The following is a 20655-nucleotide window of genomic DNA, read 5'->3' as shown; positions in this document are numbered from 1 at the left end:
CATTGAACTCCCCTCTAGACAAGATCAGAGGTAAAGAATGCTTACCATGAAAGGCAAAGTCCTGAACGAGGCTGAATTTCTGATAGGAGATACCAAATAAGACAAGCAGGCTAATTGAGATAAGAGTTGTTCCCACTCCATCTTGATGCTAAACAGTGAAAGCTTTTCTGGTTTGGTTCCTGTAGCTGAGGCATCATTAAGAAGTTAGCTTTATTAATATGTTGAGCAGAGAGGCAGAGTAGGGGGTCCAGTGAGATGCCAGGCATTAGGGACAGCAGTCATCCAATTAGGACTGCAGAGTTTCTTCACTTTTGTTTTTAATAAGCAAGCAATAAATGTGGCAGGAAGTAACAAATGCTTTAGAGACACACAAAGTGCCATCCGGGATCATTAAACAGAAGTGATGACAAACCAGAATTCGGGTGTTATTGGCAAGATTGGAAGGGTTCATAGCACAAACAAGGAAATACGCTCAATGTAGAGGAAAGCTGATTGCAACCTTTCAAATGCCTGGAACAGCCAGTGAACTAAAATAAAAACTAACACCAGGCTTCTGTCTGAAAGTCGTTTAGATTAATATTACTATAACCAATAACTTAGATTCAGAGATAAAAAGTTGTCTGTTATTTTAGGTTTGTGCTCTTTATGAAACTGGCTGGACAGTAGTCAGTTTCCCTTGTTGAAATGTGGGGAAACTGACTCACTGCACAGCATTTGTCAGGGGACTGGGACACTTGCAACACCAAGACTATATTTCGTTCATTTTTTGAAATTGACTAAAAATACCAAATTAAGACTAGCCACAAATCTAGTTCACTGGAGTACAATATAGCTTCAACTACCCAGTTTTGCCTTCTGGTTCCCATGCACCACGGTGATGCTCCCAACACTGCTGACAGAGGTGTAAATATGGAGAGTGTCTATTAAACATTTCTATTTATATTGCTGTTTAAAGAGACAGACACTTAAATTGGCAATTCAAGGGGGGGGGGGAAGAGAACGGGACCATGACACTTGACTACATTGCCTCTAACAGCTTTGAAGGGAGAAGTGGGGATGAAATAAGACTTGTTTTAAAAATGGGGATGCAATTATTGTTACTGGCTTTAAATTTGTAAGCCAAGTCCCCTCCCCCATTTCATCAGCAATACCAGAGAGAGACTGGTACAACAACTCACTGTCTTGAAGGCAGAGTCCTATTTAATATTTCATTTTGCTGTATAAGTTAATATAGAACTTGTTCTGAGGCGCCTCATTTCCCTCTGTGGAGAAGCAAGCTCCAGGAGCCGACATGCAGTTAAGCCAGCCTCATGGCAGGCTTGTATAAGGAGAGTTCTTGAGTTCAGGATTCAAGGCCAGCAGGGACAGACTATACCTCACTCATTGGGCTCATGTAAATCCCACCCACCGTCCACCTAGCACTGGACAGAACAAAGTTATCAGAATAGAGTCTGCACTGGGCTGGTACTGCACAAGTACAATCCCCAAACCTGCTTTAATAAGGAGAGGAGCAAACAAAACAAAAAACCCACACACAAAACCCACCCTGAATTGTAGAGTTCATCCCTAAAATCCGCAAGTGTCTCCCCCACCACCACCCAAAAAAACCCCTCATCATTCAGAAGCTGCAGCAGCTCAGCTTGACACTTACTTTGCATAGATAGGCCTGCACAGACTTGCTTCCTTCTTATGGAATTTTTGCTGAGAAGAGGAGAAAGACTTAAAACTATCTTTTGGTTGTTTTGGGGAGGGAGCGGGGGAGAAGGGGTGGAGATATTTTAATCTCTGTGGAGATAGATAGGCCATGACATCATGGAGGGAGAGAAGAGAAGAGGAGAGAAGAGACAAGGAGGACTTTCCACTGTTGGGTTCCTGTTCACAAAATAAAAATAAGTTTGCTTAGCACCCCAGAAGAGGGAAGTAGTCTGAAAACAGAGAACGGAAACCAAAGTCACACACTAGCACATTTCTCAGAATTTAAACCTTTGATGAACTACAGCCTTCCCTTAGGCTTCTCATCAGCCTTTCCAGGGACCTGTAAGGGCTGGGAGCTCAAACTTACTGTCTTACTCCCTAGAGGTGTGTAGGAACCTTTCCTTGGCAATTTGAGCAAGGACTAAGCCATCAATTGCTGCAGAATTTGAACTATTAACACACCGTCCCCCGCTCCCCACCCGAGTTCTATACATATGGTTAGAAAGAAAAGCTTGAAAATTTAAAGACTCTCCCTGCCCCCACCAACCCAGTATCACCTCTCAGAGCCTACAAACAGGTCAGTTTCATGGTTGTGACCAAAAAAGCCTGAGGGCAGAAAGGAGGGGGACCCAAATAATACTGGTTCCATTCTACTGCTGCTGAGAAGCTTAAGGGCAGTAATCACTGGAATTATTCATAGAGGTCAAACCACCCAACATTGGAGGCTATGGGAGAAGCAGGATGGTGGAGACCCTCTATCCAAGAGACCCTTGGAAATAAGGAAGGCAGGGAGAAGAAAAGGGCATTCTTTGTGCTCTGTGTTGGAGTTGTGGGGAAGAAGATAGGAGAGTTACGTAGGTATAAGTTTAGCAGAACACTTACTAGACAGAGGCAGACACATGCCCCTGGATTTTGCTCAGACGGTCCATCATAGGGATAGGAAATCCCAGCACCCTTCCACTTCTGGCACTGGGATCTTCATGTTGTTCATCTGGACTTTGCTGGTGGACTCACCCTGGATTTTACTATAAAGCCTCCGGCTATTAGTTGCCTGATGCTTCTCAGACCCTGGTCTACCTCATCAGAAGAAAAAGTAATGCATTTTTGTGACCTTCTCTAACTGCACCATAATCCAAGATCTCCAATACAGTGACCATCTAGATCAGACTACTGCCTATCCTTTCCATTGGTTTGATTTAATATGATTGATTTAATATGGAGATGCCATATTTGCCAGGACAGCGGCCCTTGCTATTTTAGTGACCTTACTGTATTTTTTCTTACAGTAAGTGTCACATTGTTAAGTGCATCATCATATCCTTACTTCACTTTCCAGTGCTGGAATTCATTCTATTTGCCTACAATTCCCTATGAAGTTTGCCAGACACAGTATTGCTCCCTTTCCATGCCGATCAGTTGGACTTTCTACAGTCCTTAGTTATAGCATTGAAATGCAGGCACCCTGCTCAAATGGACCTACTCCTATGAGGCTTTAAGCTCCATATGGATACCTTAGAGATTAGTAGCGACACCCCTTTATAATGGCAACAGCCACCACATTCCTGGCTCTGCACTGCAGTGTCAGCCCTGGGACATGAATCCAACTCCATCAAAACCAGGACCACAACTTCCTGGAGCAGAGTAGAAAGTCTAAGCCCAGTAGGCAGAACTCATACTACCTACCAGATACTATATGCAAGAGCCTCCTAGAAAGCCACGTGGCTGCAGTGCAAAATGGCCTTTCTTGTGTAAAGAGAATAGCAAGGATGAGGGAAAGGAATGCATTGGCTGCACAGCTCTTTCAGCGGGGAGGCGCTGCCCTCATGTCAAGATAGTTTAGTGGAAGCTTTTAGATAAACTTCAGAGATCCCAAATCTCCAGTATGATGGGACCCTGATATTAAAGGAACAATGTTGAAACCCATGAGCCACCAGATGGCTACCACCAAATCCAGTCTACATCTGTCATCACCACTTCCTTCCATCCATGAAGTTAGTTTCCTGCTGTGGTCTCAACAGTCCCATGAGATCAAGTGCAACAGGATTCATTGCACCCAAGCAAACTTCACAACCCTGTCACTAGCAGATAAGCCTGGCAGCAGCGGATACGAGCATAAGGACAGCAAGTCATAGAAACTGAGACAAATGCTGTAGCATGACCCAATATCCTGAACTTTTGGAGTGCATTGTGCCCGATGCAGCCAGCAGCGTGCATTGTAAGGATATCAAATAAGTCACAGGTAAAGTTTGAGAGAAATATATAGACCCTTCCTACTTAAAGGACCTGCCATTTCTAAAGAAGGGAAGTTGTCTTTATATTAATCACTTTAAAAATGGATGTCTGAGACACTCCCCTTCTTCCTGCTCAAGAACTGGGAGCCTCTCCCCCTTCCCTCCCCAAAGGGTCTGTCCCATTACTATGAGTGGCACAGTCTGTTGACAGTTCCCCTACACATGATACATTAGAGTCTAGCCAGCCCCCCACCCCAATGTGCTGAGTGTTCCTGGGTGCCTCAATTTCATGTACAAAGCCACAGCATGTTTTAAATTGGGCATTTTAAGAGCCAGTCCCGTTGGCATTTGCTATGGAAGCTACCTGAAATACCAGGACCCTGTGCAAGACAGCTTCTGCCACTGGAGGGGAAAAAGCAGTCTCTTCCCCATCAGGCCTTATCAACCTCACAGCTAGTGCTGCAGGTGTTTGTCTAGTGACAGCAAGGAGCAGTGCTATAGGAAGCAAGCCATTCAGCAAAGACTACAAAGGGAGTTACAGAAGCTGCAGTGAAACTACTTGATTTGTAGCCAAAGCATTTGTTTAAATGAAGTGTTGCAATAGAAGTCTCATTAGAGAAGGCAAACACCAAACAATCCAGTCCCTTTGCTATACAAAGCCAGCTGGAAGAGAAGTTCCTACCATCCCTGCAAGGTCAGAAAGCCTTTCAGTTGCACCCAGCCTGGGACAGCCCCAGTGACAAGATTTAAGTGACATACGCAGGCGCTTTGCTCTCCCAGAGACTGCATGTGGTACAAGCAGATGATTCTACCAGATTTAACTGGAGTGACATGAGAATATTAGTCAATTACAGGCTTGCCAAGCCTTATACTGAACCCTGCCACCTACAGTTAGCGTCACTCCTCTCTCTGATCAAACACTGTCCTAAGAAAGCCAGACCATCACTCCAACCGACCTCTGCATCGGTATAAAGAGAACCATTCCTCTTGGCGTGAAGCAGTCCTGTCAGACATATGGGATAAGTTCTCCAGGAATTTGGCAGTTGCAGCAGAGAGTAAGTTTTAAAAAGCTGGATCTGTTTCAGGGAGACTTTAGAGTCTCCTGATTTACATGCATACAGTGTCCTACTTATGCATTTGACAGTTTGGAAAATGGGTTAAGCTGAACCAAAAACAAGGCAGGCTGGGCGGCTTTTTCCAGTTACTGAAGTGTCTTATGTTCTTCAGTGATCACTGTGATGCAAATTTAGAACACTCGCCTGAGAGGAGATAGCAGGAGCACAGGCTGGAAGGCTGCCCTTTGGGCTCTTTAAGGCTGCTATGTTCAGCACCTTTCATCCAAGGATCTCCAAATGCTTTACATATATTAACTACACCTCAGCACCTAGGCAAGTACCCTCATTTTAGAAAGGAGTCAGCAAAGGCAGGATAGTCCTGTAGTTAAGTTAGTAGACTTGGACTCAGGAGATGGGATGGGGGTGGTGTGTCTATTTTTAGCTCCATCACAAACTGATCTTGAGCACTCTTTGCATCAGTTCCCACCCCCTCAAAAAGGAAAAAATAGAATCTGTAAAATAGGATAAATACTTTCATGGGTCCCCTGTGAAGTACAAAAGTAAGTTGAATGTTTGATTCAGACATTAAGCTACGAAGGGGCTAAAGTACATAGGCACACAAATGGAGGATCTGACTTCTCACAGTACATTGGAGCAGCACTGTGAAATAAAACCCAGAAGTTCAACTCCTAGTCCCTACCCTGACCTCTACAGCAGGGGAGGGCAAATGTTTTGGCCTGAGGGCCACATCTAGGTATGGAAATTGTATGGTGGGCCATGAATGCTCATGAAATTGGGGGTTGGGGGCGAGGGCTCTGAGGTGGGATCAGAAATGAGGTGTTCAGGGTGCAGAAGGGGGCTCTGGCTGTGGGTGCGGGCTTTGGGGTGCAGGAGAGGGGGACTGAGGGGTTTGGAGGGCAATCAGGGCTGGGGCATGGAGGGGGTGAGGGGTGCAGGCTCCAGGTGATTCTTACCTCAAGCAGCTCCCAGAAGCAGTGGCATGTTCCCGCTCTGGCTCCTATGTGGAGGTGTGGTCAGGCAGCTCTGCGCACTGCCCCATCTGCAGGTGCCACGCCTACAGCTCCCATTGGCCCCATTTTCTGGCCAATGTGAGCTGAGGGAGTGGCGCTTGGGGTGGGGGCAGCGTGCGGAGCCCCCTGGCTGCCGGTAAGCATAAGAGCCAGAGGTGGGATATGCCGCTGCTTCCAGGAGCCGCACAGAGCAAGCCCCTAACCCTGCTCCCCAGCAGGAGCTTGAGGGCCGGATTAAAACATCTGAAGAGCTGGATGCAGCCCCCAGGCCGTAGTTTGCCCACCCCTGCTCTATAGGATACATCACCACCACCTTCAGCTGAAGGATGAACCACTGCAAGAAACTGCATCTTTGGCACATCTGTCTATTTGCTTAGTAGTATGCATGTACACGGCCCACCAGACAGCTCTGCATTGAGCTCCCAGGCACAGAAGGAGCAACTAAAATGCAGGAATGTGTGAGCTCTCCTTAGGTTGTCATTTGTTTCAGCCAGCGTCCTGGCATTGTGAGGGAACTGTTCCAGCTCCAAGTTTCACACCATGTAGGTGATTTTATAAGCAAAAGTCTTATAGTGAAATTATTCCATCTTTAATGGAAGCAGAGAGCAATTATTGCACAAAACACCATTCCAGTTATTCAGTCAGAACAGTTAAGGCCGCCACTAAATTTAACAATCGGATGATAATTGTGCATCTGATATTCTAGTTATACATGCTATAAAAAGCTGAGGGAATCAAAGGTCCCTTCAGGGCCCAAGAGTTACCAGATGTGCCAGGAAGGAATTACTTCTCCTCTTTACCCACACATAGCATTGCTCAGTGCATTAGGGAATTCTGTTTTGCCTTTCACTGCTGGATTCAACATAAGCCACTGCCACAAGGAGGCTACCAGATTAGAATCAATATTCCCATCTACTTCACTCTGAAAGTAGAGTTTCAGAAGAGCCAAGACCATATGCTAGTTCCATTGTAGAACACCTGGTGTTTGGGATGCATGAATGATGAGACTTCAGAACCAATGCCATCTTCAAGACCACTGGGGAGGGTGTCAAGGTACCCTCCCAAGGTACCCTCACTTGACATGTCAAGTGACATGTCACTTCCCCTCGATATGAGATCCTGAACTTGATGCCATAAGAACCTGGTCATTCCAGGTATCCCCATTTTTCAAAATGGGGATCTGTCAGGAGTGTAATAAGGAGCTGATTAAGTGTTCCAAGGAGTTCTTGGAAACAGGGCTTGGCAGAGTTGACTCACCCACTTCAACAGAATTTGAGACTTCCAGAATTTGATGTCCTAGAGAGTTGAAGCCCCTCCTGCCTGCTCATAGACACTCAATGGTAGGAAGTCTCCCTAAGGAACTACATGATCCCATTAAATTCTCTCATTTAAAGAGAGTGCCATGTAATCTCCCAACTGAAAGTAAGGGCCCAGCATCTGCAGGCAATATAGAAACAACACACCTGGATTCTGCAGCACTTTACATCTTCAGATAGCAGCACAAAGTTAGCTAACCAAATCAAGAAATAGTCAAGGACCAGGTCCCACTCTCAGTCAATTAGAAATGGGGAAGAGCTGTCAACAATGGCTAGATTAGGGTACAAGGTGTTTAAGAGATAATGTTTTAAAATCCTCACGTAGAGGCAGCAAATCTTAAAATGCATTGTGGCTCCCTCAGTATGGGGCTATCAGCTAAATTGAAATTAATATATTTTATTTGAATCAGGGAAAAGGTGGGGGAGCGAGTTAAAGTCACACCAAGTCACTCTTCCATTAGATAACACCTCAAATTGTAGTCTAGACAAGGGGTTTATGTTCAACTATTGTCTACCTTGCCTTCTAGTACATGCTCATCAAGACACACTACTTTTAACATGTCCTAAAGATGGGTTAAGTTAGAGCCTAGCTCCCCCACAGGCAGTACCTCAACCAATTAACAGCCTTGTCTACACTAGGATTTAGCATGTTAGATTACACCTTTTTTCCTACTAAGACAAGGCTCTAGACGGAGTTAGTGGCAGGTTAGCCAACATGTACTACCATGAAATTCCAGCCTAGACAGAAAGCAAAATATGCCACTGTACATCTAGGTTAGAGTTAATATAGGAGCAGAAACTCTAGTTAATTGACTGCCAGCTAATTCAAATTAACACAACTTGTCATATGCTAACCTAGACACTCCACAAGTGTTTCCTCTAGGTGTGTTTTAGTATGAGCACTCTGTAATTAGCTAGTTAAAACGGGAGCAAGAACACTAGTCTAGACAGACCCTTCTGTGTGGGCCTGTAAAGAAAAAAGTCCTCATCCCTAACATAGGTGCTGGAACTACAGGTCCAGGGGGTGCTGCTGCACCCCCTGACTTAAAGTGGTTTCCATTGTATACAGGGTTTACAGTTTGGTTCAATGGCTCACAGCACCCTATAAAACCATTCCAGCACCCCTTGCCTACCAAGATGTGCTAGGACACAGGCCAACCCCTTTCACCTTCCACCCAGAATGGCTGTGGTCACATCCAGGCCCACTCTTCAGGAACCAGGAAGATGATCTTCCAAATAGTCAAACCAAGATGCTCAGTTACTCCATTTTACTCTAATACATTCAGAGCTCATTCAATCAGGTTAGGGTTGCTAACCTTCCAGGAAATGCTAAAAAAAAAAAAAAAAAAAAGACGACATTACATCATGTTGGGGAAAAAAAAATCTCCCAAAATAGCTTCAGAGTTGACAACCCTAATTCCAGTCTGTTCCTATAGTATCGCCCTTCCCCAGCACATACCTCTGAGGTGGGGGTGTGGGGTAAAGGAGGAGACTAGCTGGAGCCATTTGACTTTTGCCACTTCTACATATGAGCAGGCAGCCACCACATCTGATTCTGCACCACATCAAGTTCTATGTCAGGATTGTTAATGAGAGGAGGGGATGGGGTGGCAGTTGCTTTGTGATGCCAAAAAGCGACTGAGGCTTGCTATTGAGGGCTGTGTCTGACCCACAGGGGCCCAGCATCTTGCTACTAGCCACCTCCCCAGCCCCCTTACCCATTCTGTAAGGGTCATGGCCCCAGACAGCCATTGTTCCACTCCCATTATTCACCTCATGCCCCTCCCGCAGATTCCCATTCAGCTCTCCCATCCAGGGCCCATTCTCACTAGCAGCAGTAAGAGACAGAAGGAATGGCCAGAAAGGCTGTACACTTTACCTTGTTTCATATGCAGTTAACCCCCTTCTAGATATGGGCCATTATAAGATTAGTACTTGCTCTGTGCTGCACAGGACCTTCAATGAAGCCAGTTCCTGCCTCAAATAGCTTACAGTATAAGAGGCAGATCAGAACACCAACCGCACATCCCAGAAGGAGGAAAAACTTGGGAGTTCATAAGGGTTTTTCATGGGCCTTTCAGAGAAAGTGTATTCAGGGAGGATCTTGAATGCAGGAAGAGGGTGGCAGCTTGAAAGACTGATGGGGAGGGCCTTTTACACCAGGTGAGCAGCATGGGAAAGTGTTTGGAGAGTGAAGGGGGGGAGAGAACAGACGAATCAGAGCTGCAGAGCAGAGTTTTGAAGGCTAGAGCCATGAAGTTTAAGAACTTCATTTGTATTGTTGTAGCACTGCTCCCATTGTGCTAGTAAGAGACAGTCTCTGCCCTGAAGAGCTTAAAAGACCTGTTTCTTCTATTTAAGAGGGTGGGAGGAGAGCAGAGACTCAAAAAGGTGAAGTAACTTGCAGATCAGTAGCGTCCTTAGTCCCAGTACAGCACCCAGTCCACTAAACCATGCTGCCTTGTTGCAGAGGACAAAGGGAAGCCTGACTCAGGGATTGGGCACATGGAAGAAGAGGGTGATATGTCTCATCACAAGAACACATCCTATCCTACAAGGAAGGATGAGCTGGTCCCACTTAGCCCTCCCAAAACAAAACAAAAAAAAACACACAAACAAAACACCCCCCACACCCCCCCCACACAAACCAGCTTGCAACCCAATACAACTTGCATACCAACATTCATATCTGGATGGCCAGCTCTGCGAGGGTTAAGGATAGAAGGTCTTGGCTGCCGGGCAAGGCAGAGCACGTAAACCTTACAGAATTATTGCACAAATTACAAAGGTGAGGCTAGGGACTGGGCCCATCACCAGGTTCACACCCAGAGAATTCCATACCCATCTGATTTATAAACAAGCAGGGAAGTAGTTTCATAACTGCAGCAATTGACATGCAACTCCAGCTAAAGACCTGGCCCAGCTAGCCTGAGATATCAACAGTGAAACTGAGAACAGAGACTAGAGGCCACATTTCTCCCTGAAAACTGGCAAGTTTATAACAGTAATGCCACTGATGAAAAAGCTTCTTGGTTCCTGGTTAACACACCTTGTGTGTAGCGTGCTGGGTGACTTCACCGACGGGAGTTACCCAAGAATCCAATAGCAGCTAAACCAGGAGATTCTCCACTTGCAGCACAGCACAAAGCCCAGCCAGCCAGCAGCATCCTAAACCCAGCCTATAGTCACTTTCTGTGTAAGCTTAGTACGAGGGTAGAGCCAAAACATACACCGTGCAGTTCAGCTTTTAAGTCACCTTTGACATCTCAGACACGCAAGTTTCTAGTCATCCATCAAAGAATGAGGCAGGCATTATGGCTGAGGAATGTCTGTGTAAATCTAAACCCTAATGCAAGTTAGCAGCCAACGTGGATCTTATCAAAGTTTGGGCATCCATGTTTAATGGGTTATTTCTATACCCTGCCCCCTATATAGCATAGGGCTGTACATTTGGTTATTTCTACCTGAACAGAAAAAAACATGGCCACTTACAAGATGCTCATATTTCTGAGCCCAGATTAGCAGAACTCCCCTGCAGCTGAGAGGCTGTGTCTCTGATTTGCCCTAGCATATGGAAGTTTTTCCTCAGATCTCTATGCCACTTCACAGCGTTTGACCAAATGGAAACTAGCTCCTGGCAGAAGCTCACTAATAGACTGAATCCCCATGAAACACTACAAGATAGCTTGCATTGCAAAGGTCTAAAATGCCCCTCGGTACTCTCACTCTAGCCTGTATGAGAGCTACTGCGTCGCTGAATGCAAGATGGACATTCCAAAGGATTTAGCACAAAGGAACATGGTGCAGTTCAAGTCAGTCACACTCCACGACGGGTAACAGAGAGGGTGTCTGTATAGGCAGTTACGGTATGGAAGCGAGGGGATTCAGTCAACAGCTGAGACAGCTTAAGTGAAGTTCCTGCTCAAGTATGTGGCTCCCCACAGGAGATTTACCTACTCCCCATCCCAAAACACCTTTAGCTTGCTCACAAGCCAGCCATCTAGGCTGCCAATTCACACAGTACATTCCAACTGCAGAAGAGATGGCAAGCTGCTCACCTGCTGCTCTGAAGTCAGATATGCAAAGGATAGGTGACTTCCTTCAGCCCTGAATAGGGAAGCCTGTATCTCAATAGCTAATGATCCTCCTTTTACAGGACAGCCAGCAGCCCTGATATCCTTGCATGCAAAAGCCAGACATGGTATTCTCCAGTTCTCAATCACAGAAACTGTCATATTGGAACAAGTCAGTAATCTGTTCCATCCCCAACAGTGGCCACAGCCTTCACAAACAGGGATAAACCTATAGCACACACAGTTGTGCAATGCTATATTGCAGAGTAGTTAGGAAATGTTTCTTCCTGACCCCAGCTGGTCACCTCTTTATGCTCTGACACATGAGCATGGATGGCCCTTGGAAGCTTTATTACAAATTCTGTAATCCCTAATGAACTGGCACTTTCCAGCTGTTAGGCTTTATAGATACCAGATTTGCTATTTGCCTCAACATGGGGCAGCAAGTTTCACATGTTCAATACAAATATCATGTAATGTATTTTCTTTTGCTTAGTTCTAGTGTGGTTGTCTGAATTCTACAGGTCCTTCTGTAAATTGGAATATCCAGTTATTGTCTGTGCCGCCTCTTTCCCTAGGAAGGTACAAGGCACTGAAGATTGTTTGCCTCTTCCCTTCCCTTCTTTTGCCTTGAATTAGTTTCAACTACCCTCCTTAAGGGTTTTTCTATTTCTGCCATATCTGAGATGTGACTGAACTTGGACACAAGGTGAGGCTGCCCTTGGTTTACAGCATTTCCTATGTTGTTCTAAATCCCTGTCTTTACAACCTAATGTTTTATTGACTCCGACTGCCACTGCCCAGTAAGCAATCATCTTTGTAAACTGCCCACAGTAACCCCTCAATCTTTCTTCTGGGAGATTATAGTGAATTCTGAAACTGTCAGTGTGCACAGGGTGTTCACTCTTCCCAGTACCTTGCATTACACTTATGCTGCCCAGTTTTAAGTCAGCCATTGTCTTTACAATCCTCCCTACTCTTGAGTATCCTATGCAGAGTATTAATCAGTTCTGCCAGTGCTACTCTACCTAGCCCCTGTTCCATGGTATATTGACCATCAGCCCTAACACAAGTGCCTGGGTGCCTCCACCATTAACTTCTTACCATGCTGAGACCTGCCTTTAAAAACATCTACTCTAGGCTTCTTCTTAATCTCATCATTCAGGAGATATTTACAAGTTACCTGAAGAGTTGGAGGTTTAGATTTGTTGGATGCATATAATTAAACAAAGGTCTCCAAAGGGAAGACATTTCCTATAACTATCCCTCTAAACATCCATTTTTAATTATCATCTGATGGAGGAGTTCCCATTCCTGATAGCCCTAAATGAAAGGGGTAGGAGTCCACAGAATCCCCTCTTTCTTCTAGTTTTGTCAACTGGACTTTTATCCTTTAACACAGTGAATTAGGTAGAGGAGAAGCCAGTGGGCCAGGTTTATCCCCCACCTTTACATCTTTAATGAAGGCAATATGTCTTACAAAGACTACATATCCCAACATACTGTGCTCTGGGGCAGGCCAGTGTAGGGGTAACATGCCATTTAGATGTGAACCTGTGGTCCTGATGAGATGCAAATGAAGAATTCTTTAAAGACAGAGATAGGTCAAGGGTCTATGGTAAGACACCTCATAAGCTTCTTACCAAAAACTAGATCTTTACATATTTAAAAGGAAGAGAAGAATGTGTTAGCCGAGTGAAAGCTGAGGGTCCATGCAAAGACCTAGAAGCAAGCCTATCACCACCTGTCCCACAGACTTATTTACAGACCATTCCAACAACAATGCCTTCTGTGGGACTAATCTGCTCCAGGAGTAGTTTGAATACCCCTTCCCCCCACTTTAATCTCAGATTTATTTACAGATCCTCCTCCTTTAAAGCTTCACACTTTGATGGACCCCACAGAAGCACAGGAAGGGAGCAGGATATAAAATGCCTGCCAAGCCTGAGACTGTTGTGAAGCAGGCCAGAATTTAGGCCATGTCTCTAAGTTACACAGCTTGCAGCAGTGCAGTTGTACTGATACAGCTGCGCCGCTGCAGCGTGTCTGGTGAAGATGCTCTATGCCGACAGGAGAGGGCTCTCCTATCAGCATAAAAATCCCACCTCCATGAGTGGCAGAAGATATGTTGGTGGGAGAAGCTCTCCCGCCAACATAGCGCTGTGCACACGCAAGCACTTATGTCAGCGTAAGCTGTGTCGCTCGGGAGATGGAATATTCACCCTCCTGAGCGACATAAGTTTTACTGACATAGGCTGTAGCGTTGATATAACTTTAGAGCTCCTCTGTGACACATGCCTCAAGCTCTGTCCCCAATTCAGACATCTTCACAGCAAGGAGGAGGAGGAGGAGAAGCTAGTGTCAAACTAAGAACTCCACATGGAGTTCAGTCACACTGGATGAAGTCTTAGAACGAAAGGAGGAGGCACCCAGAGAAGAGGAGCAGATGCAAGCACCTGGATACTGAGCTTTGAAGAGGCCCTGGTCCTGGTAGGGCATCTCAGCACAGGCAGGTGCACCTGCCTGTGCAGAGAGACCAAACAAAGTGGCATGCTAACCGGAACAAGAACAGTCCAGATGAGCTGCATCATTAAAGCTGTGAAGTCTTCACAAGGGAGGAGACTCCAGGCAATTGTGTAGGGCTAGCCCTATGAAGGAAGCTCTCTCAGTCTGTCACATGCATGGGTATGAAACTGAGTGAATGCCTCAGGTATCCGCCCAGCTGCCTTCACCCCATACTGAGAGGAGCAGGTTCCCTAGCCCCAACCACAGTTTCACACTAATAACTCAGACTCACAGCACTGTGCACTCACACACAGAAGCAGGAAGTGTTTAGCGACCTTGTCATACACACAGCCCTGGGTGTTCTTCCCAGGAACTGCTGCTGGTCAGCACAATAGATAAGATCAACTAAAAAGTCAAGTTGGGGTCTGGACTAAACCAGCTGGGTTAAGTGAAACTGTTCTTCTAGTCCAAAAGACTTTTCTCCCATAGAGGAAATTACACATGTGCTATTGATAACAGAAGAGGAAGCAAGAGAAAAAGCCATCCACTTCCATTAAATGGGGACTGTCCCTGAATCTTGATCTTGGCTTTCAGGGTGACTAACCGGTGCTTTGGGGGACTTACACATCCCAATGTGAACAAGCATCAAGGTACCTCAGGAACACAAATCTCATGTTTTTACAGAAGGGCTGGAACTCTTGCTCCAAGTGAGACACTTGGTACCAGACCCCTATATCAGTTTGTGCCTGTGCAGGAATGGCAATGATATTCCAGTGAGTTGTTCCAACCAAATCTAGTATCCTGTGCTTGGGACACCCACAAGAGTGCCACCTGGAAGTGTCCCAGAGCACAACCAAGCCAATTTGCTTCCTTTTCCACAGGTCCATGTCTCATCAGCGCCTGCATGTACAGTGCTTGTTCAGCCATCCTATAAAGCACCAAGGATCTGTCACCTTTGCAGCCAGTTTGTCATCAGATACTTATATACAGCAATATGTGCAACATTACTGGGATTGCGAAGTTGTCATTGAAACACTAGCCTCCTCTCCACAGTTCTTTGCAATACTATTTCTGCCATGGAAGTTGTGGCATTATAAAATAGATCAATCTCGCTAGTCTGTAGGAATCTAGCCACAAGTTTCTGACTTTCAGAGTTCTGAGAAGGCATGTGAGCATGAGTATTGCATACTAATTCAACTTCACTGTATCATCAGACTCCAGTATCAGAGATTGAAGAAAAGCAGCATTCACCCCCCACAGACAGAGGCAGCCTGGGGAGATGGTAGTATCCCAAAGTGCAAGTCCTATGTAGAGAGGAATTGTCACATATCCCAGGATTGTGAAGCCTTCCTTCAGTCCCAAACTTGCACTTGTGCAGAATCCACATGTGCAGCCAATCAGGCTGTGTTCTCAGAAGCTACACAGGGTCAGACCTGTTCAGTACTTGAATGAGAGACGTCCAAAAGAACCCGTGGTATTGCAAGTGGCAGCACTGGTGATTCTGTAATGGGCACTCTTGGACTGAAGTCACTACTGTGTTAGTGCCCCAGTGTTGTGGACAAGGGACAGAGCCCCAGCTGCCAAAATCCCAAGCTCTGTCCCTGAGTTAAAAGAAAGATTCAAAGATATATCTTGTAAAGTCTCCAATATTCCAAAAGCCTGTAGAAGAATTTTGTGTATCCAAGAACTCCTCTAGTTCACCAACAGAAGTTGGTCCAATAAAAGACATTACCCCACCCATCTTGTCTCTGAAAACCATAGGAACAAAGGACAAAATATATAGGGGCTGCTCTTTTTTCAAACTACCATTTGTTTAAAGTGAAGTTGCCACAGAGTTCCCAAAGTCCTGCAGAATCCAGTGGCCTTGCAGTGGGATTTAGATGCAACTCCCATGAGTCCTCTCTCAGACTGTAACAGACTCATCACAACTCCTAGGTCAAAGTGGATCATTCACAGCCAACATCTATATATTGAACTACAATGGATGCTCTCAGCCATTACCATTAGCAACATCCTTTTTAGATGCAACAGGCTTGACCATTTCTGGAATTTGTCATATTCAGTACAAGTCTCTGCAGATCCTGTTAGGACATTGAACAGCATTAGAGCCCCATTATCAAGGCAACAAAGCCACCCAAGTACCATTAGTATATAATTGTGGCACACTTATGCCCCGGAAGACTTCAAGGCAAGGCAAATATATTTTAGAAGGGTTAGGAATAACTATACTGAGCCAAGGGAAAAAAAAAAGTGGCCTGTGAAGCTCTCAGCTGCAGGACACTAAGGCAATTTTAAAAAAAGCTCATCACAGTTCCAGACAAAAAGAAGGATCAGACATTCACTTGAACAAAGGCAGCATGTGCAGCAATACTAGGCAGGATAACGTACAGCTTCTTAAGCCATATGCTGATCACCAAATAGGGTCAGAAAAAAACCTACCAACTATTTAAGTTCCTGCATGATTTCTACTGCAAGGTATCTGAGTAGCTAAACAGATAAGTTATGCCAAAAAAAGTAGCATACGCATCCCCTGCCTTAGTGATAACTAAAGGCCTGAAAGAACAGGTGATCCTTGCAGTCTAAAAGGTATAGTTTAACACTAGGGCAAGCGGTGGGTCATCATAAGGAGAAAGTTCAAAAAGCAGACTCTCTCAAAGAATGTCCTGCCACTGGTCCTGGACAGTTGCGGAGCATCCCAGCAGATTTTAACCACTGTGATAGGACACAGATGTCATCTCTAAAATCGAAGGGTCCCAGACTACTTGGTATCCTACAGTTACCTTCCTCTGAAGCATTCAGCACCAAATAAATTGGTTAGCCTCTAAGGTGCCACAAGTACTCCTTTTCTTTTAGCACCAACACTGAAAATTACAGTTGAAAAAGCTTAGATGGACCACTAGGTCAAGGTTTCCATTGCACTTTAGACTGAAGCCACTGTGGTATATACAGTAGAACCTCAGAGTTCCAAACACTAGAGTTCCAAACTTACCAGTCAACCACACCCCTCATTTGGAACTGGACGTACACAATCAGGCAGCAGCAGAGACAAAAAATGCAAATATAGTACAGTACTGTATTAAATGTGAACTACTAAAAAAAATAAAATAAAGGGAAGCAGCATTTTTCTTCTGCCTAGTAGTTTCAAAGCTGTATTAAGTCAATGTTCAGTTGTAAACTTTTGAAAGAACCACCATAATGTTTTGTTCAGAGTTACAAACTTTTCAGCATTACGAACCACCTCCATTCCTGAGGTGTCTGCAACTCAGAGGTTACACAGTGTTGTAGGGTACTCTGCGAGGCAGCAGAATACAGTAGCATCACTGAACAGCAAGGCAACAATGCCACTTTATACAGCTCTAGCAAGACTACACCTGGCATACAGTATTCAGTTCTGGGCACCACATTACAAGATATTGACACAAGTTGGAGTTTAGAAAAGATCAGGCCTAAGAGCAATGAGGAAGCTGTGGAGGGAATGACATATGGGGAACAAGTGAGCTAGCTTGGTAAGAAACAATTAACAAAACTGGCTGGTGGAAGAAACACCATGATAATCACCTGTGTTAGTAGAGAGGCAAACATCAAGAAGGGAGAGAGATTAGTCAGCTCTGTACCACAGGAAGCAAGATTTATTAGGTTGGATAACAATCACAGGTGACAGGCTGATGGGAGGAGCCTCAGGTGATATCCTTATACCAGATTGCACAAGGCACTGTGAATTATTGGGAACAATCCTGCACTGGTAGTAAAATGGGACTTTTCCAACCTTAGCTTCTGGAGTAAGCTGGCATGGCTGAATGAGATCAGAGCACCTGCCTCCACCACAGCTAAGGCCTAGTAACTTGGCAGCAGCTGCTGCATTCCAGCAGGAGAAACCCCCCTGGAGCAGCTACAGCTTCATTCAGGTTTCAGGGCAGTCCTTTCCCATTACAGTGCCATCGCTACCTTGAGTTTAAACCCACACCAGGAACAACAGCTTTTAATGAAGCCAGCATGGCAAAGTAAAGGCAGCTCCCAGCAGACGCAGCTGTTTGGCCAAGGGTCAGACAGAAGTGTTCTGAAGTAAATAACCTTCTTAAGGAAGAGTCCTCTGTGGCGAGGAGCGATGGGCGCTGTCTGGGGTTCTCTGCTCGGTGACCCCATCCGGTTCCCTCCGTCTGACCCTTTGATTCAGGGGAAGAGCGAGAGACGCCAGCCCCAGCCGTTGCCGCTGTGGATACCATCATTCCTGTCATCTAGGAGGGGTCCTGTAATACATGGGTGTCTACCCCCCACCCCTAAACCGCCCACCCTGCAGCCGTGCCCACCTTACCGGGCACTCTCAGGAGAGGGAGGATCGGTGACACTGGGCACGGCACTAGGTAACTCGAGGGGGTGGAAGACCACGAGTGTCGAGGAAGCCCCCCCGCTCTGGGCCCAGGCTAGCCTGAACACTTCTCCCTCCTGAAAGCTGCTGTGTTATACCTTCTGTTTGCGTTGTTTTGTTGCATAGTTGTTTTGTTTTCTTTGGTAATTCTGTAAGCGTTACCAATAAATTTTCTTTCTGTTTCAAAAAAATAATAATAAAAAAAAGAGTCCTCTGTGGCAGGTCAAATTAGCTCCATTTAGAAAACGTTAGCGAGAGGTTATTTATATATAGATCTAGCATTGCAATGGTACCCGCTTGCACCGAAAGACAAACTCCATTAAACGCAGATCTTTTAACGTTTTCCTCCAAACCAGGCAGCTGAAGAAAGAGCCATAATCGCTGCTGGCTAGTTGCCGCCTCGGACAGTTCAAGCCCCTCCAGGCTGGGATCGCTCGTTCCCACTGGCAGCCCCTAGTGCGCTCTCGGGCCCTGCGAAGTAAACGGCCCACGGGCTGGATTTTAGCCGGAGGGGCTGCCCTCTGTGCAAGGGGTGCCAGAGAAGTACGCCACAGTCCCCAGGCACAGGGCCCCCGCCTTCTCAGGCGGGCGCGCTGTCCCCGGGGTTTTCTGATCCTCCGCTTTCTCCGGAAAGTTCATACGGAGTTTCCCACCACTCAGCTCGTGAAAGCCTCGATACGCTTCGGTCCAATCTCGCCCACTGGGAAAGTCCCCCTCGCTCCGGGAGGCAGGCGCAACTGCAGCTCCAGTGACACACACACACACACACGGACACGCGGGGATTGTGCTAGGGAATCTCCCAAGCTGGGGGGGGGGGGGGGAGGGAAGGGATCCTACCGAGCTGATTTACAACACCAGCAGCTCCTTCCACGACATGCCCGTCGCGTTTGGCCCCAGATCAAGAGAACACAAACCAGCCCTGCTACGCGCTACGGGTCTCAACGCCTCCACTTGGCGGGGGGGGGGGGGGGCACAGCCCACCGCTCTCCAACCCCTCCACGGGAGGGGGGCAAACTCTGCTTAGGGGCAGAGACCCCACCCCCGGGAAATCTGGGGTCTCCTGGAGCATCAGCAACCCTCCCCCCCCACACGGAGAGGTCGCTGAACGCAGCGGGGAGACCCGGCGCTCCTGCCCCATTTACATGCGGCTACGGGGCCCGGACACCCCACTTCACGGCCGTTAAGGAGCCGGAGCTGCTGGGGAGCGTTGAGAAACCCCGGGAAGAGCTCCGTGCCCCGGGGGCAGGTACCCTCACCCCTACACAGCTGCAGACCCCTCTCCCCATCTCGCCCGCCCTGGACTCTCTCGGTCACTTTCCCGGGAAGTTTCCGAAGCGCGGCCCCTTTCCCGGCTCTGCCCAGGCCCAAGAGCGAGCGGCGCCTGCTGGGGGGCGGGGAAGGGCGCCGCGCTCTCACCTGCAGCTGGGACGAGCGGCGCGTAAGAGGCTCCTTCCCCTCGCCGAGACGCAGTCGATGTGGCTACTGGCCTGCCCCCGCTGCTTTCAGTTCCTCGGACCAGGAGGAGTCAGCTGCAACCGCCAACCCCTGGGGCAGGTCGGAGACGCCTCCTCACCCCTTTAACCCTTCCCCGTCCCAGCCCAGGCTGGAGCCGAGCCAGCCAACCCAATGGCTTCGGGCAGCTGCGCGTCGACTGCGAGCCCGCTTTAACCCTTCCCTCCCCCAGCGGCTTTCGGCGCTGATCAGGGCTCAGCCAGCTCGGCCCGGGTCAGTGCGCGGGTCTTTTCCTGCCGTGCCACGCTGTGCCTTGAAGGGCAGGAATCCCTGCCCCCGGACCGCGCAGTCACCCGGCTGCCTGTGGAGTGTGATCCCTAGTAAAAGGGGCTGCTGGGCCGTGGGTCTGGGCGCCGTTAGCATGAAGATTTCTGGAGGGGGGCGGCGGGGGAATTGCTATACAGGGGCAGCCTGCTGCTCTCTCTTTCCAGTACTGCCAATCCCAAGCATTCAAACCTCCTGGGTCAGGCCCCCAAGATTATGAAACTGGTTTAAAAATCAGGAGGTTGTACTTACATACCTAGCTACATAATTGGGATTGTTTTGATTTGTCTTAGAGTGCACTGGCTTCAGGTTTTCAGGCTTTTCACTGCAATCCTGAGGGCTAGAAACTTACTTTAAAAAAAAAAAAAAGGTTGGGGAGGAAAGCTGGGATTTTCACTTCATCACATGCCTCCAGGAGCTGGGGCTTTAAGATAAACTCCAATCCTTTGAAGACTTGTGATAAAGTCACAAGAGTTGGCACCATAGCTTTTCTTTCTCTCTCTTTAGTGAAAGGTATTTTATCCTTTTTAATAATTACCAAAAATATCTTTTCCCCTTTGCCTTATATATTTCAGAGCAGAAAACACCTCATCATCTTTTCTGTCAC

General features: G+C 46.9%; 1 protein-coding gene across 4 annotated transcripts in view; it reads right to left on the bottom strand.

Moving 5' to 3' along the window:
- Positions 1-19841, bottom strand: part of CD82 (CD82 molecule) — a 63505-nt gene extending 43664 nt beyond the window's left edge. Inside the window, exons 1-2 of one of the 4 annotated variants that reach the window (XM_084629873.1) lie at positions 19689-19826; positions 18371-18449 (exon numbers count right to left, since the gene is read on the bottom strand). The gene's annotated coding sequence lies outside the window, so the exon portion shown is untranslated. Of the gene's footprint in view, positions 1-1651; positions 1671-18370; positions 18450-19688 lie in introns of those variants that run through there. The other 3 variants (XM_084629871.1, XM_084629872.1, XM_084629874.1) reach the window with 3 other exon arrangements.
- Between the last annotated feature and the right edge of the window lie 814 nt (positions 19842-20655).

Source organism: Lepidochelys olivacea (genome assembly GCF_965140295.1).
Source record: "Lepidochelys olivacea isolate rLepOli2 genome assembly, chromosome: 6".
Taxonomy (NCBI): Eukaryota; Metazoa; Chordata; order Testudines; family Cheloniidae; genus Lepidochelys; species Lepidochelys olivacea.
The sequence above is the reverse complement of the archived record's forward strand: the minus strand, read 5'-3'. Positions and strand labels throughout refer to the sequence as shown.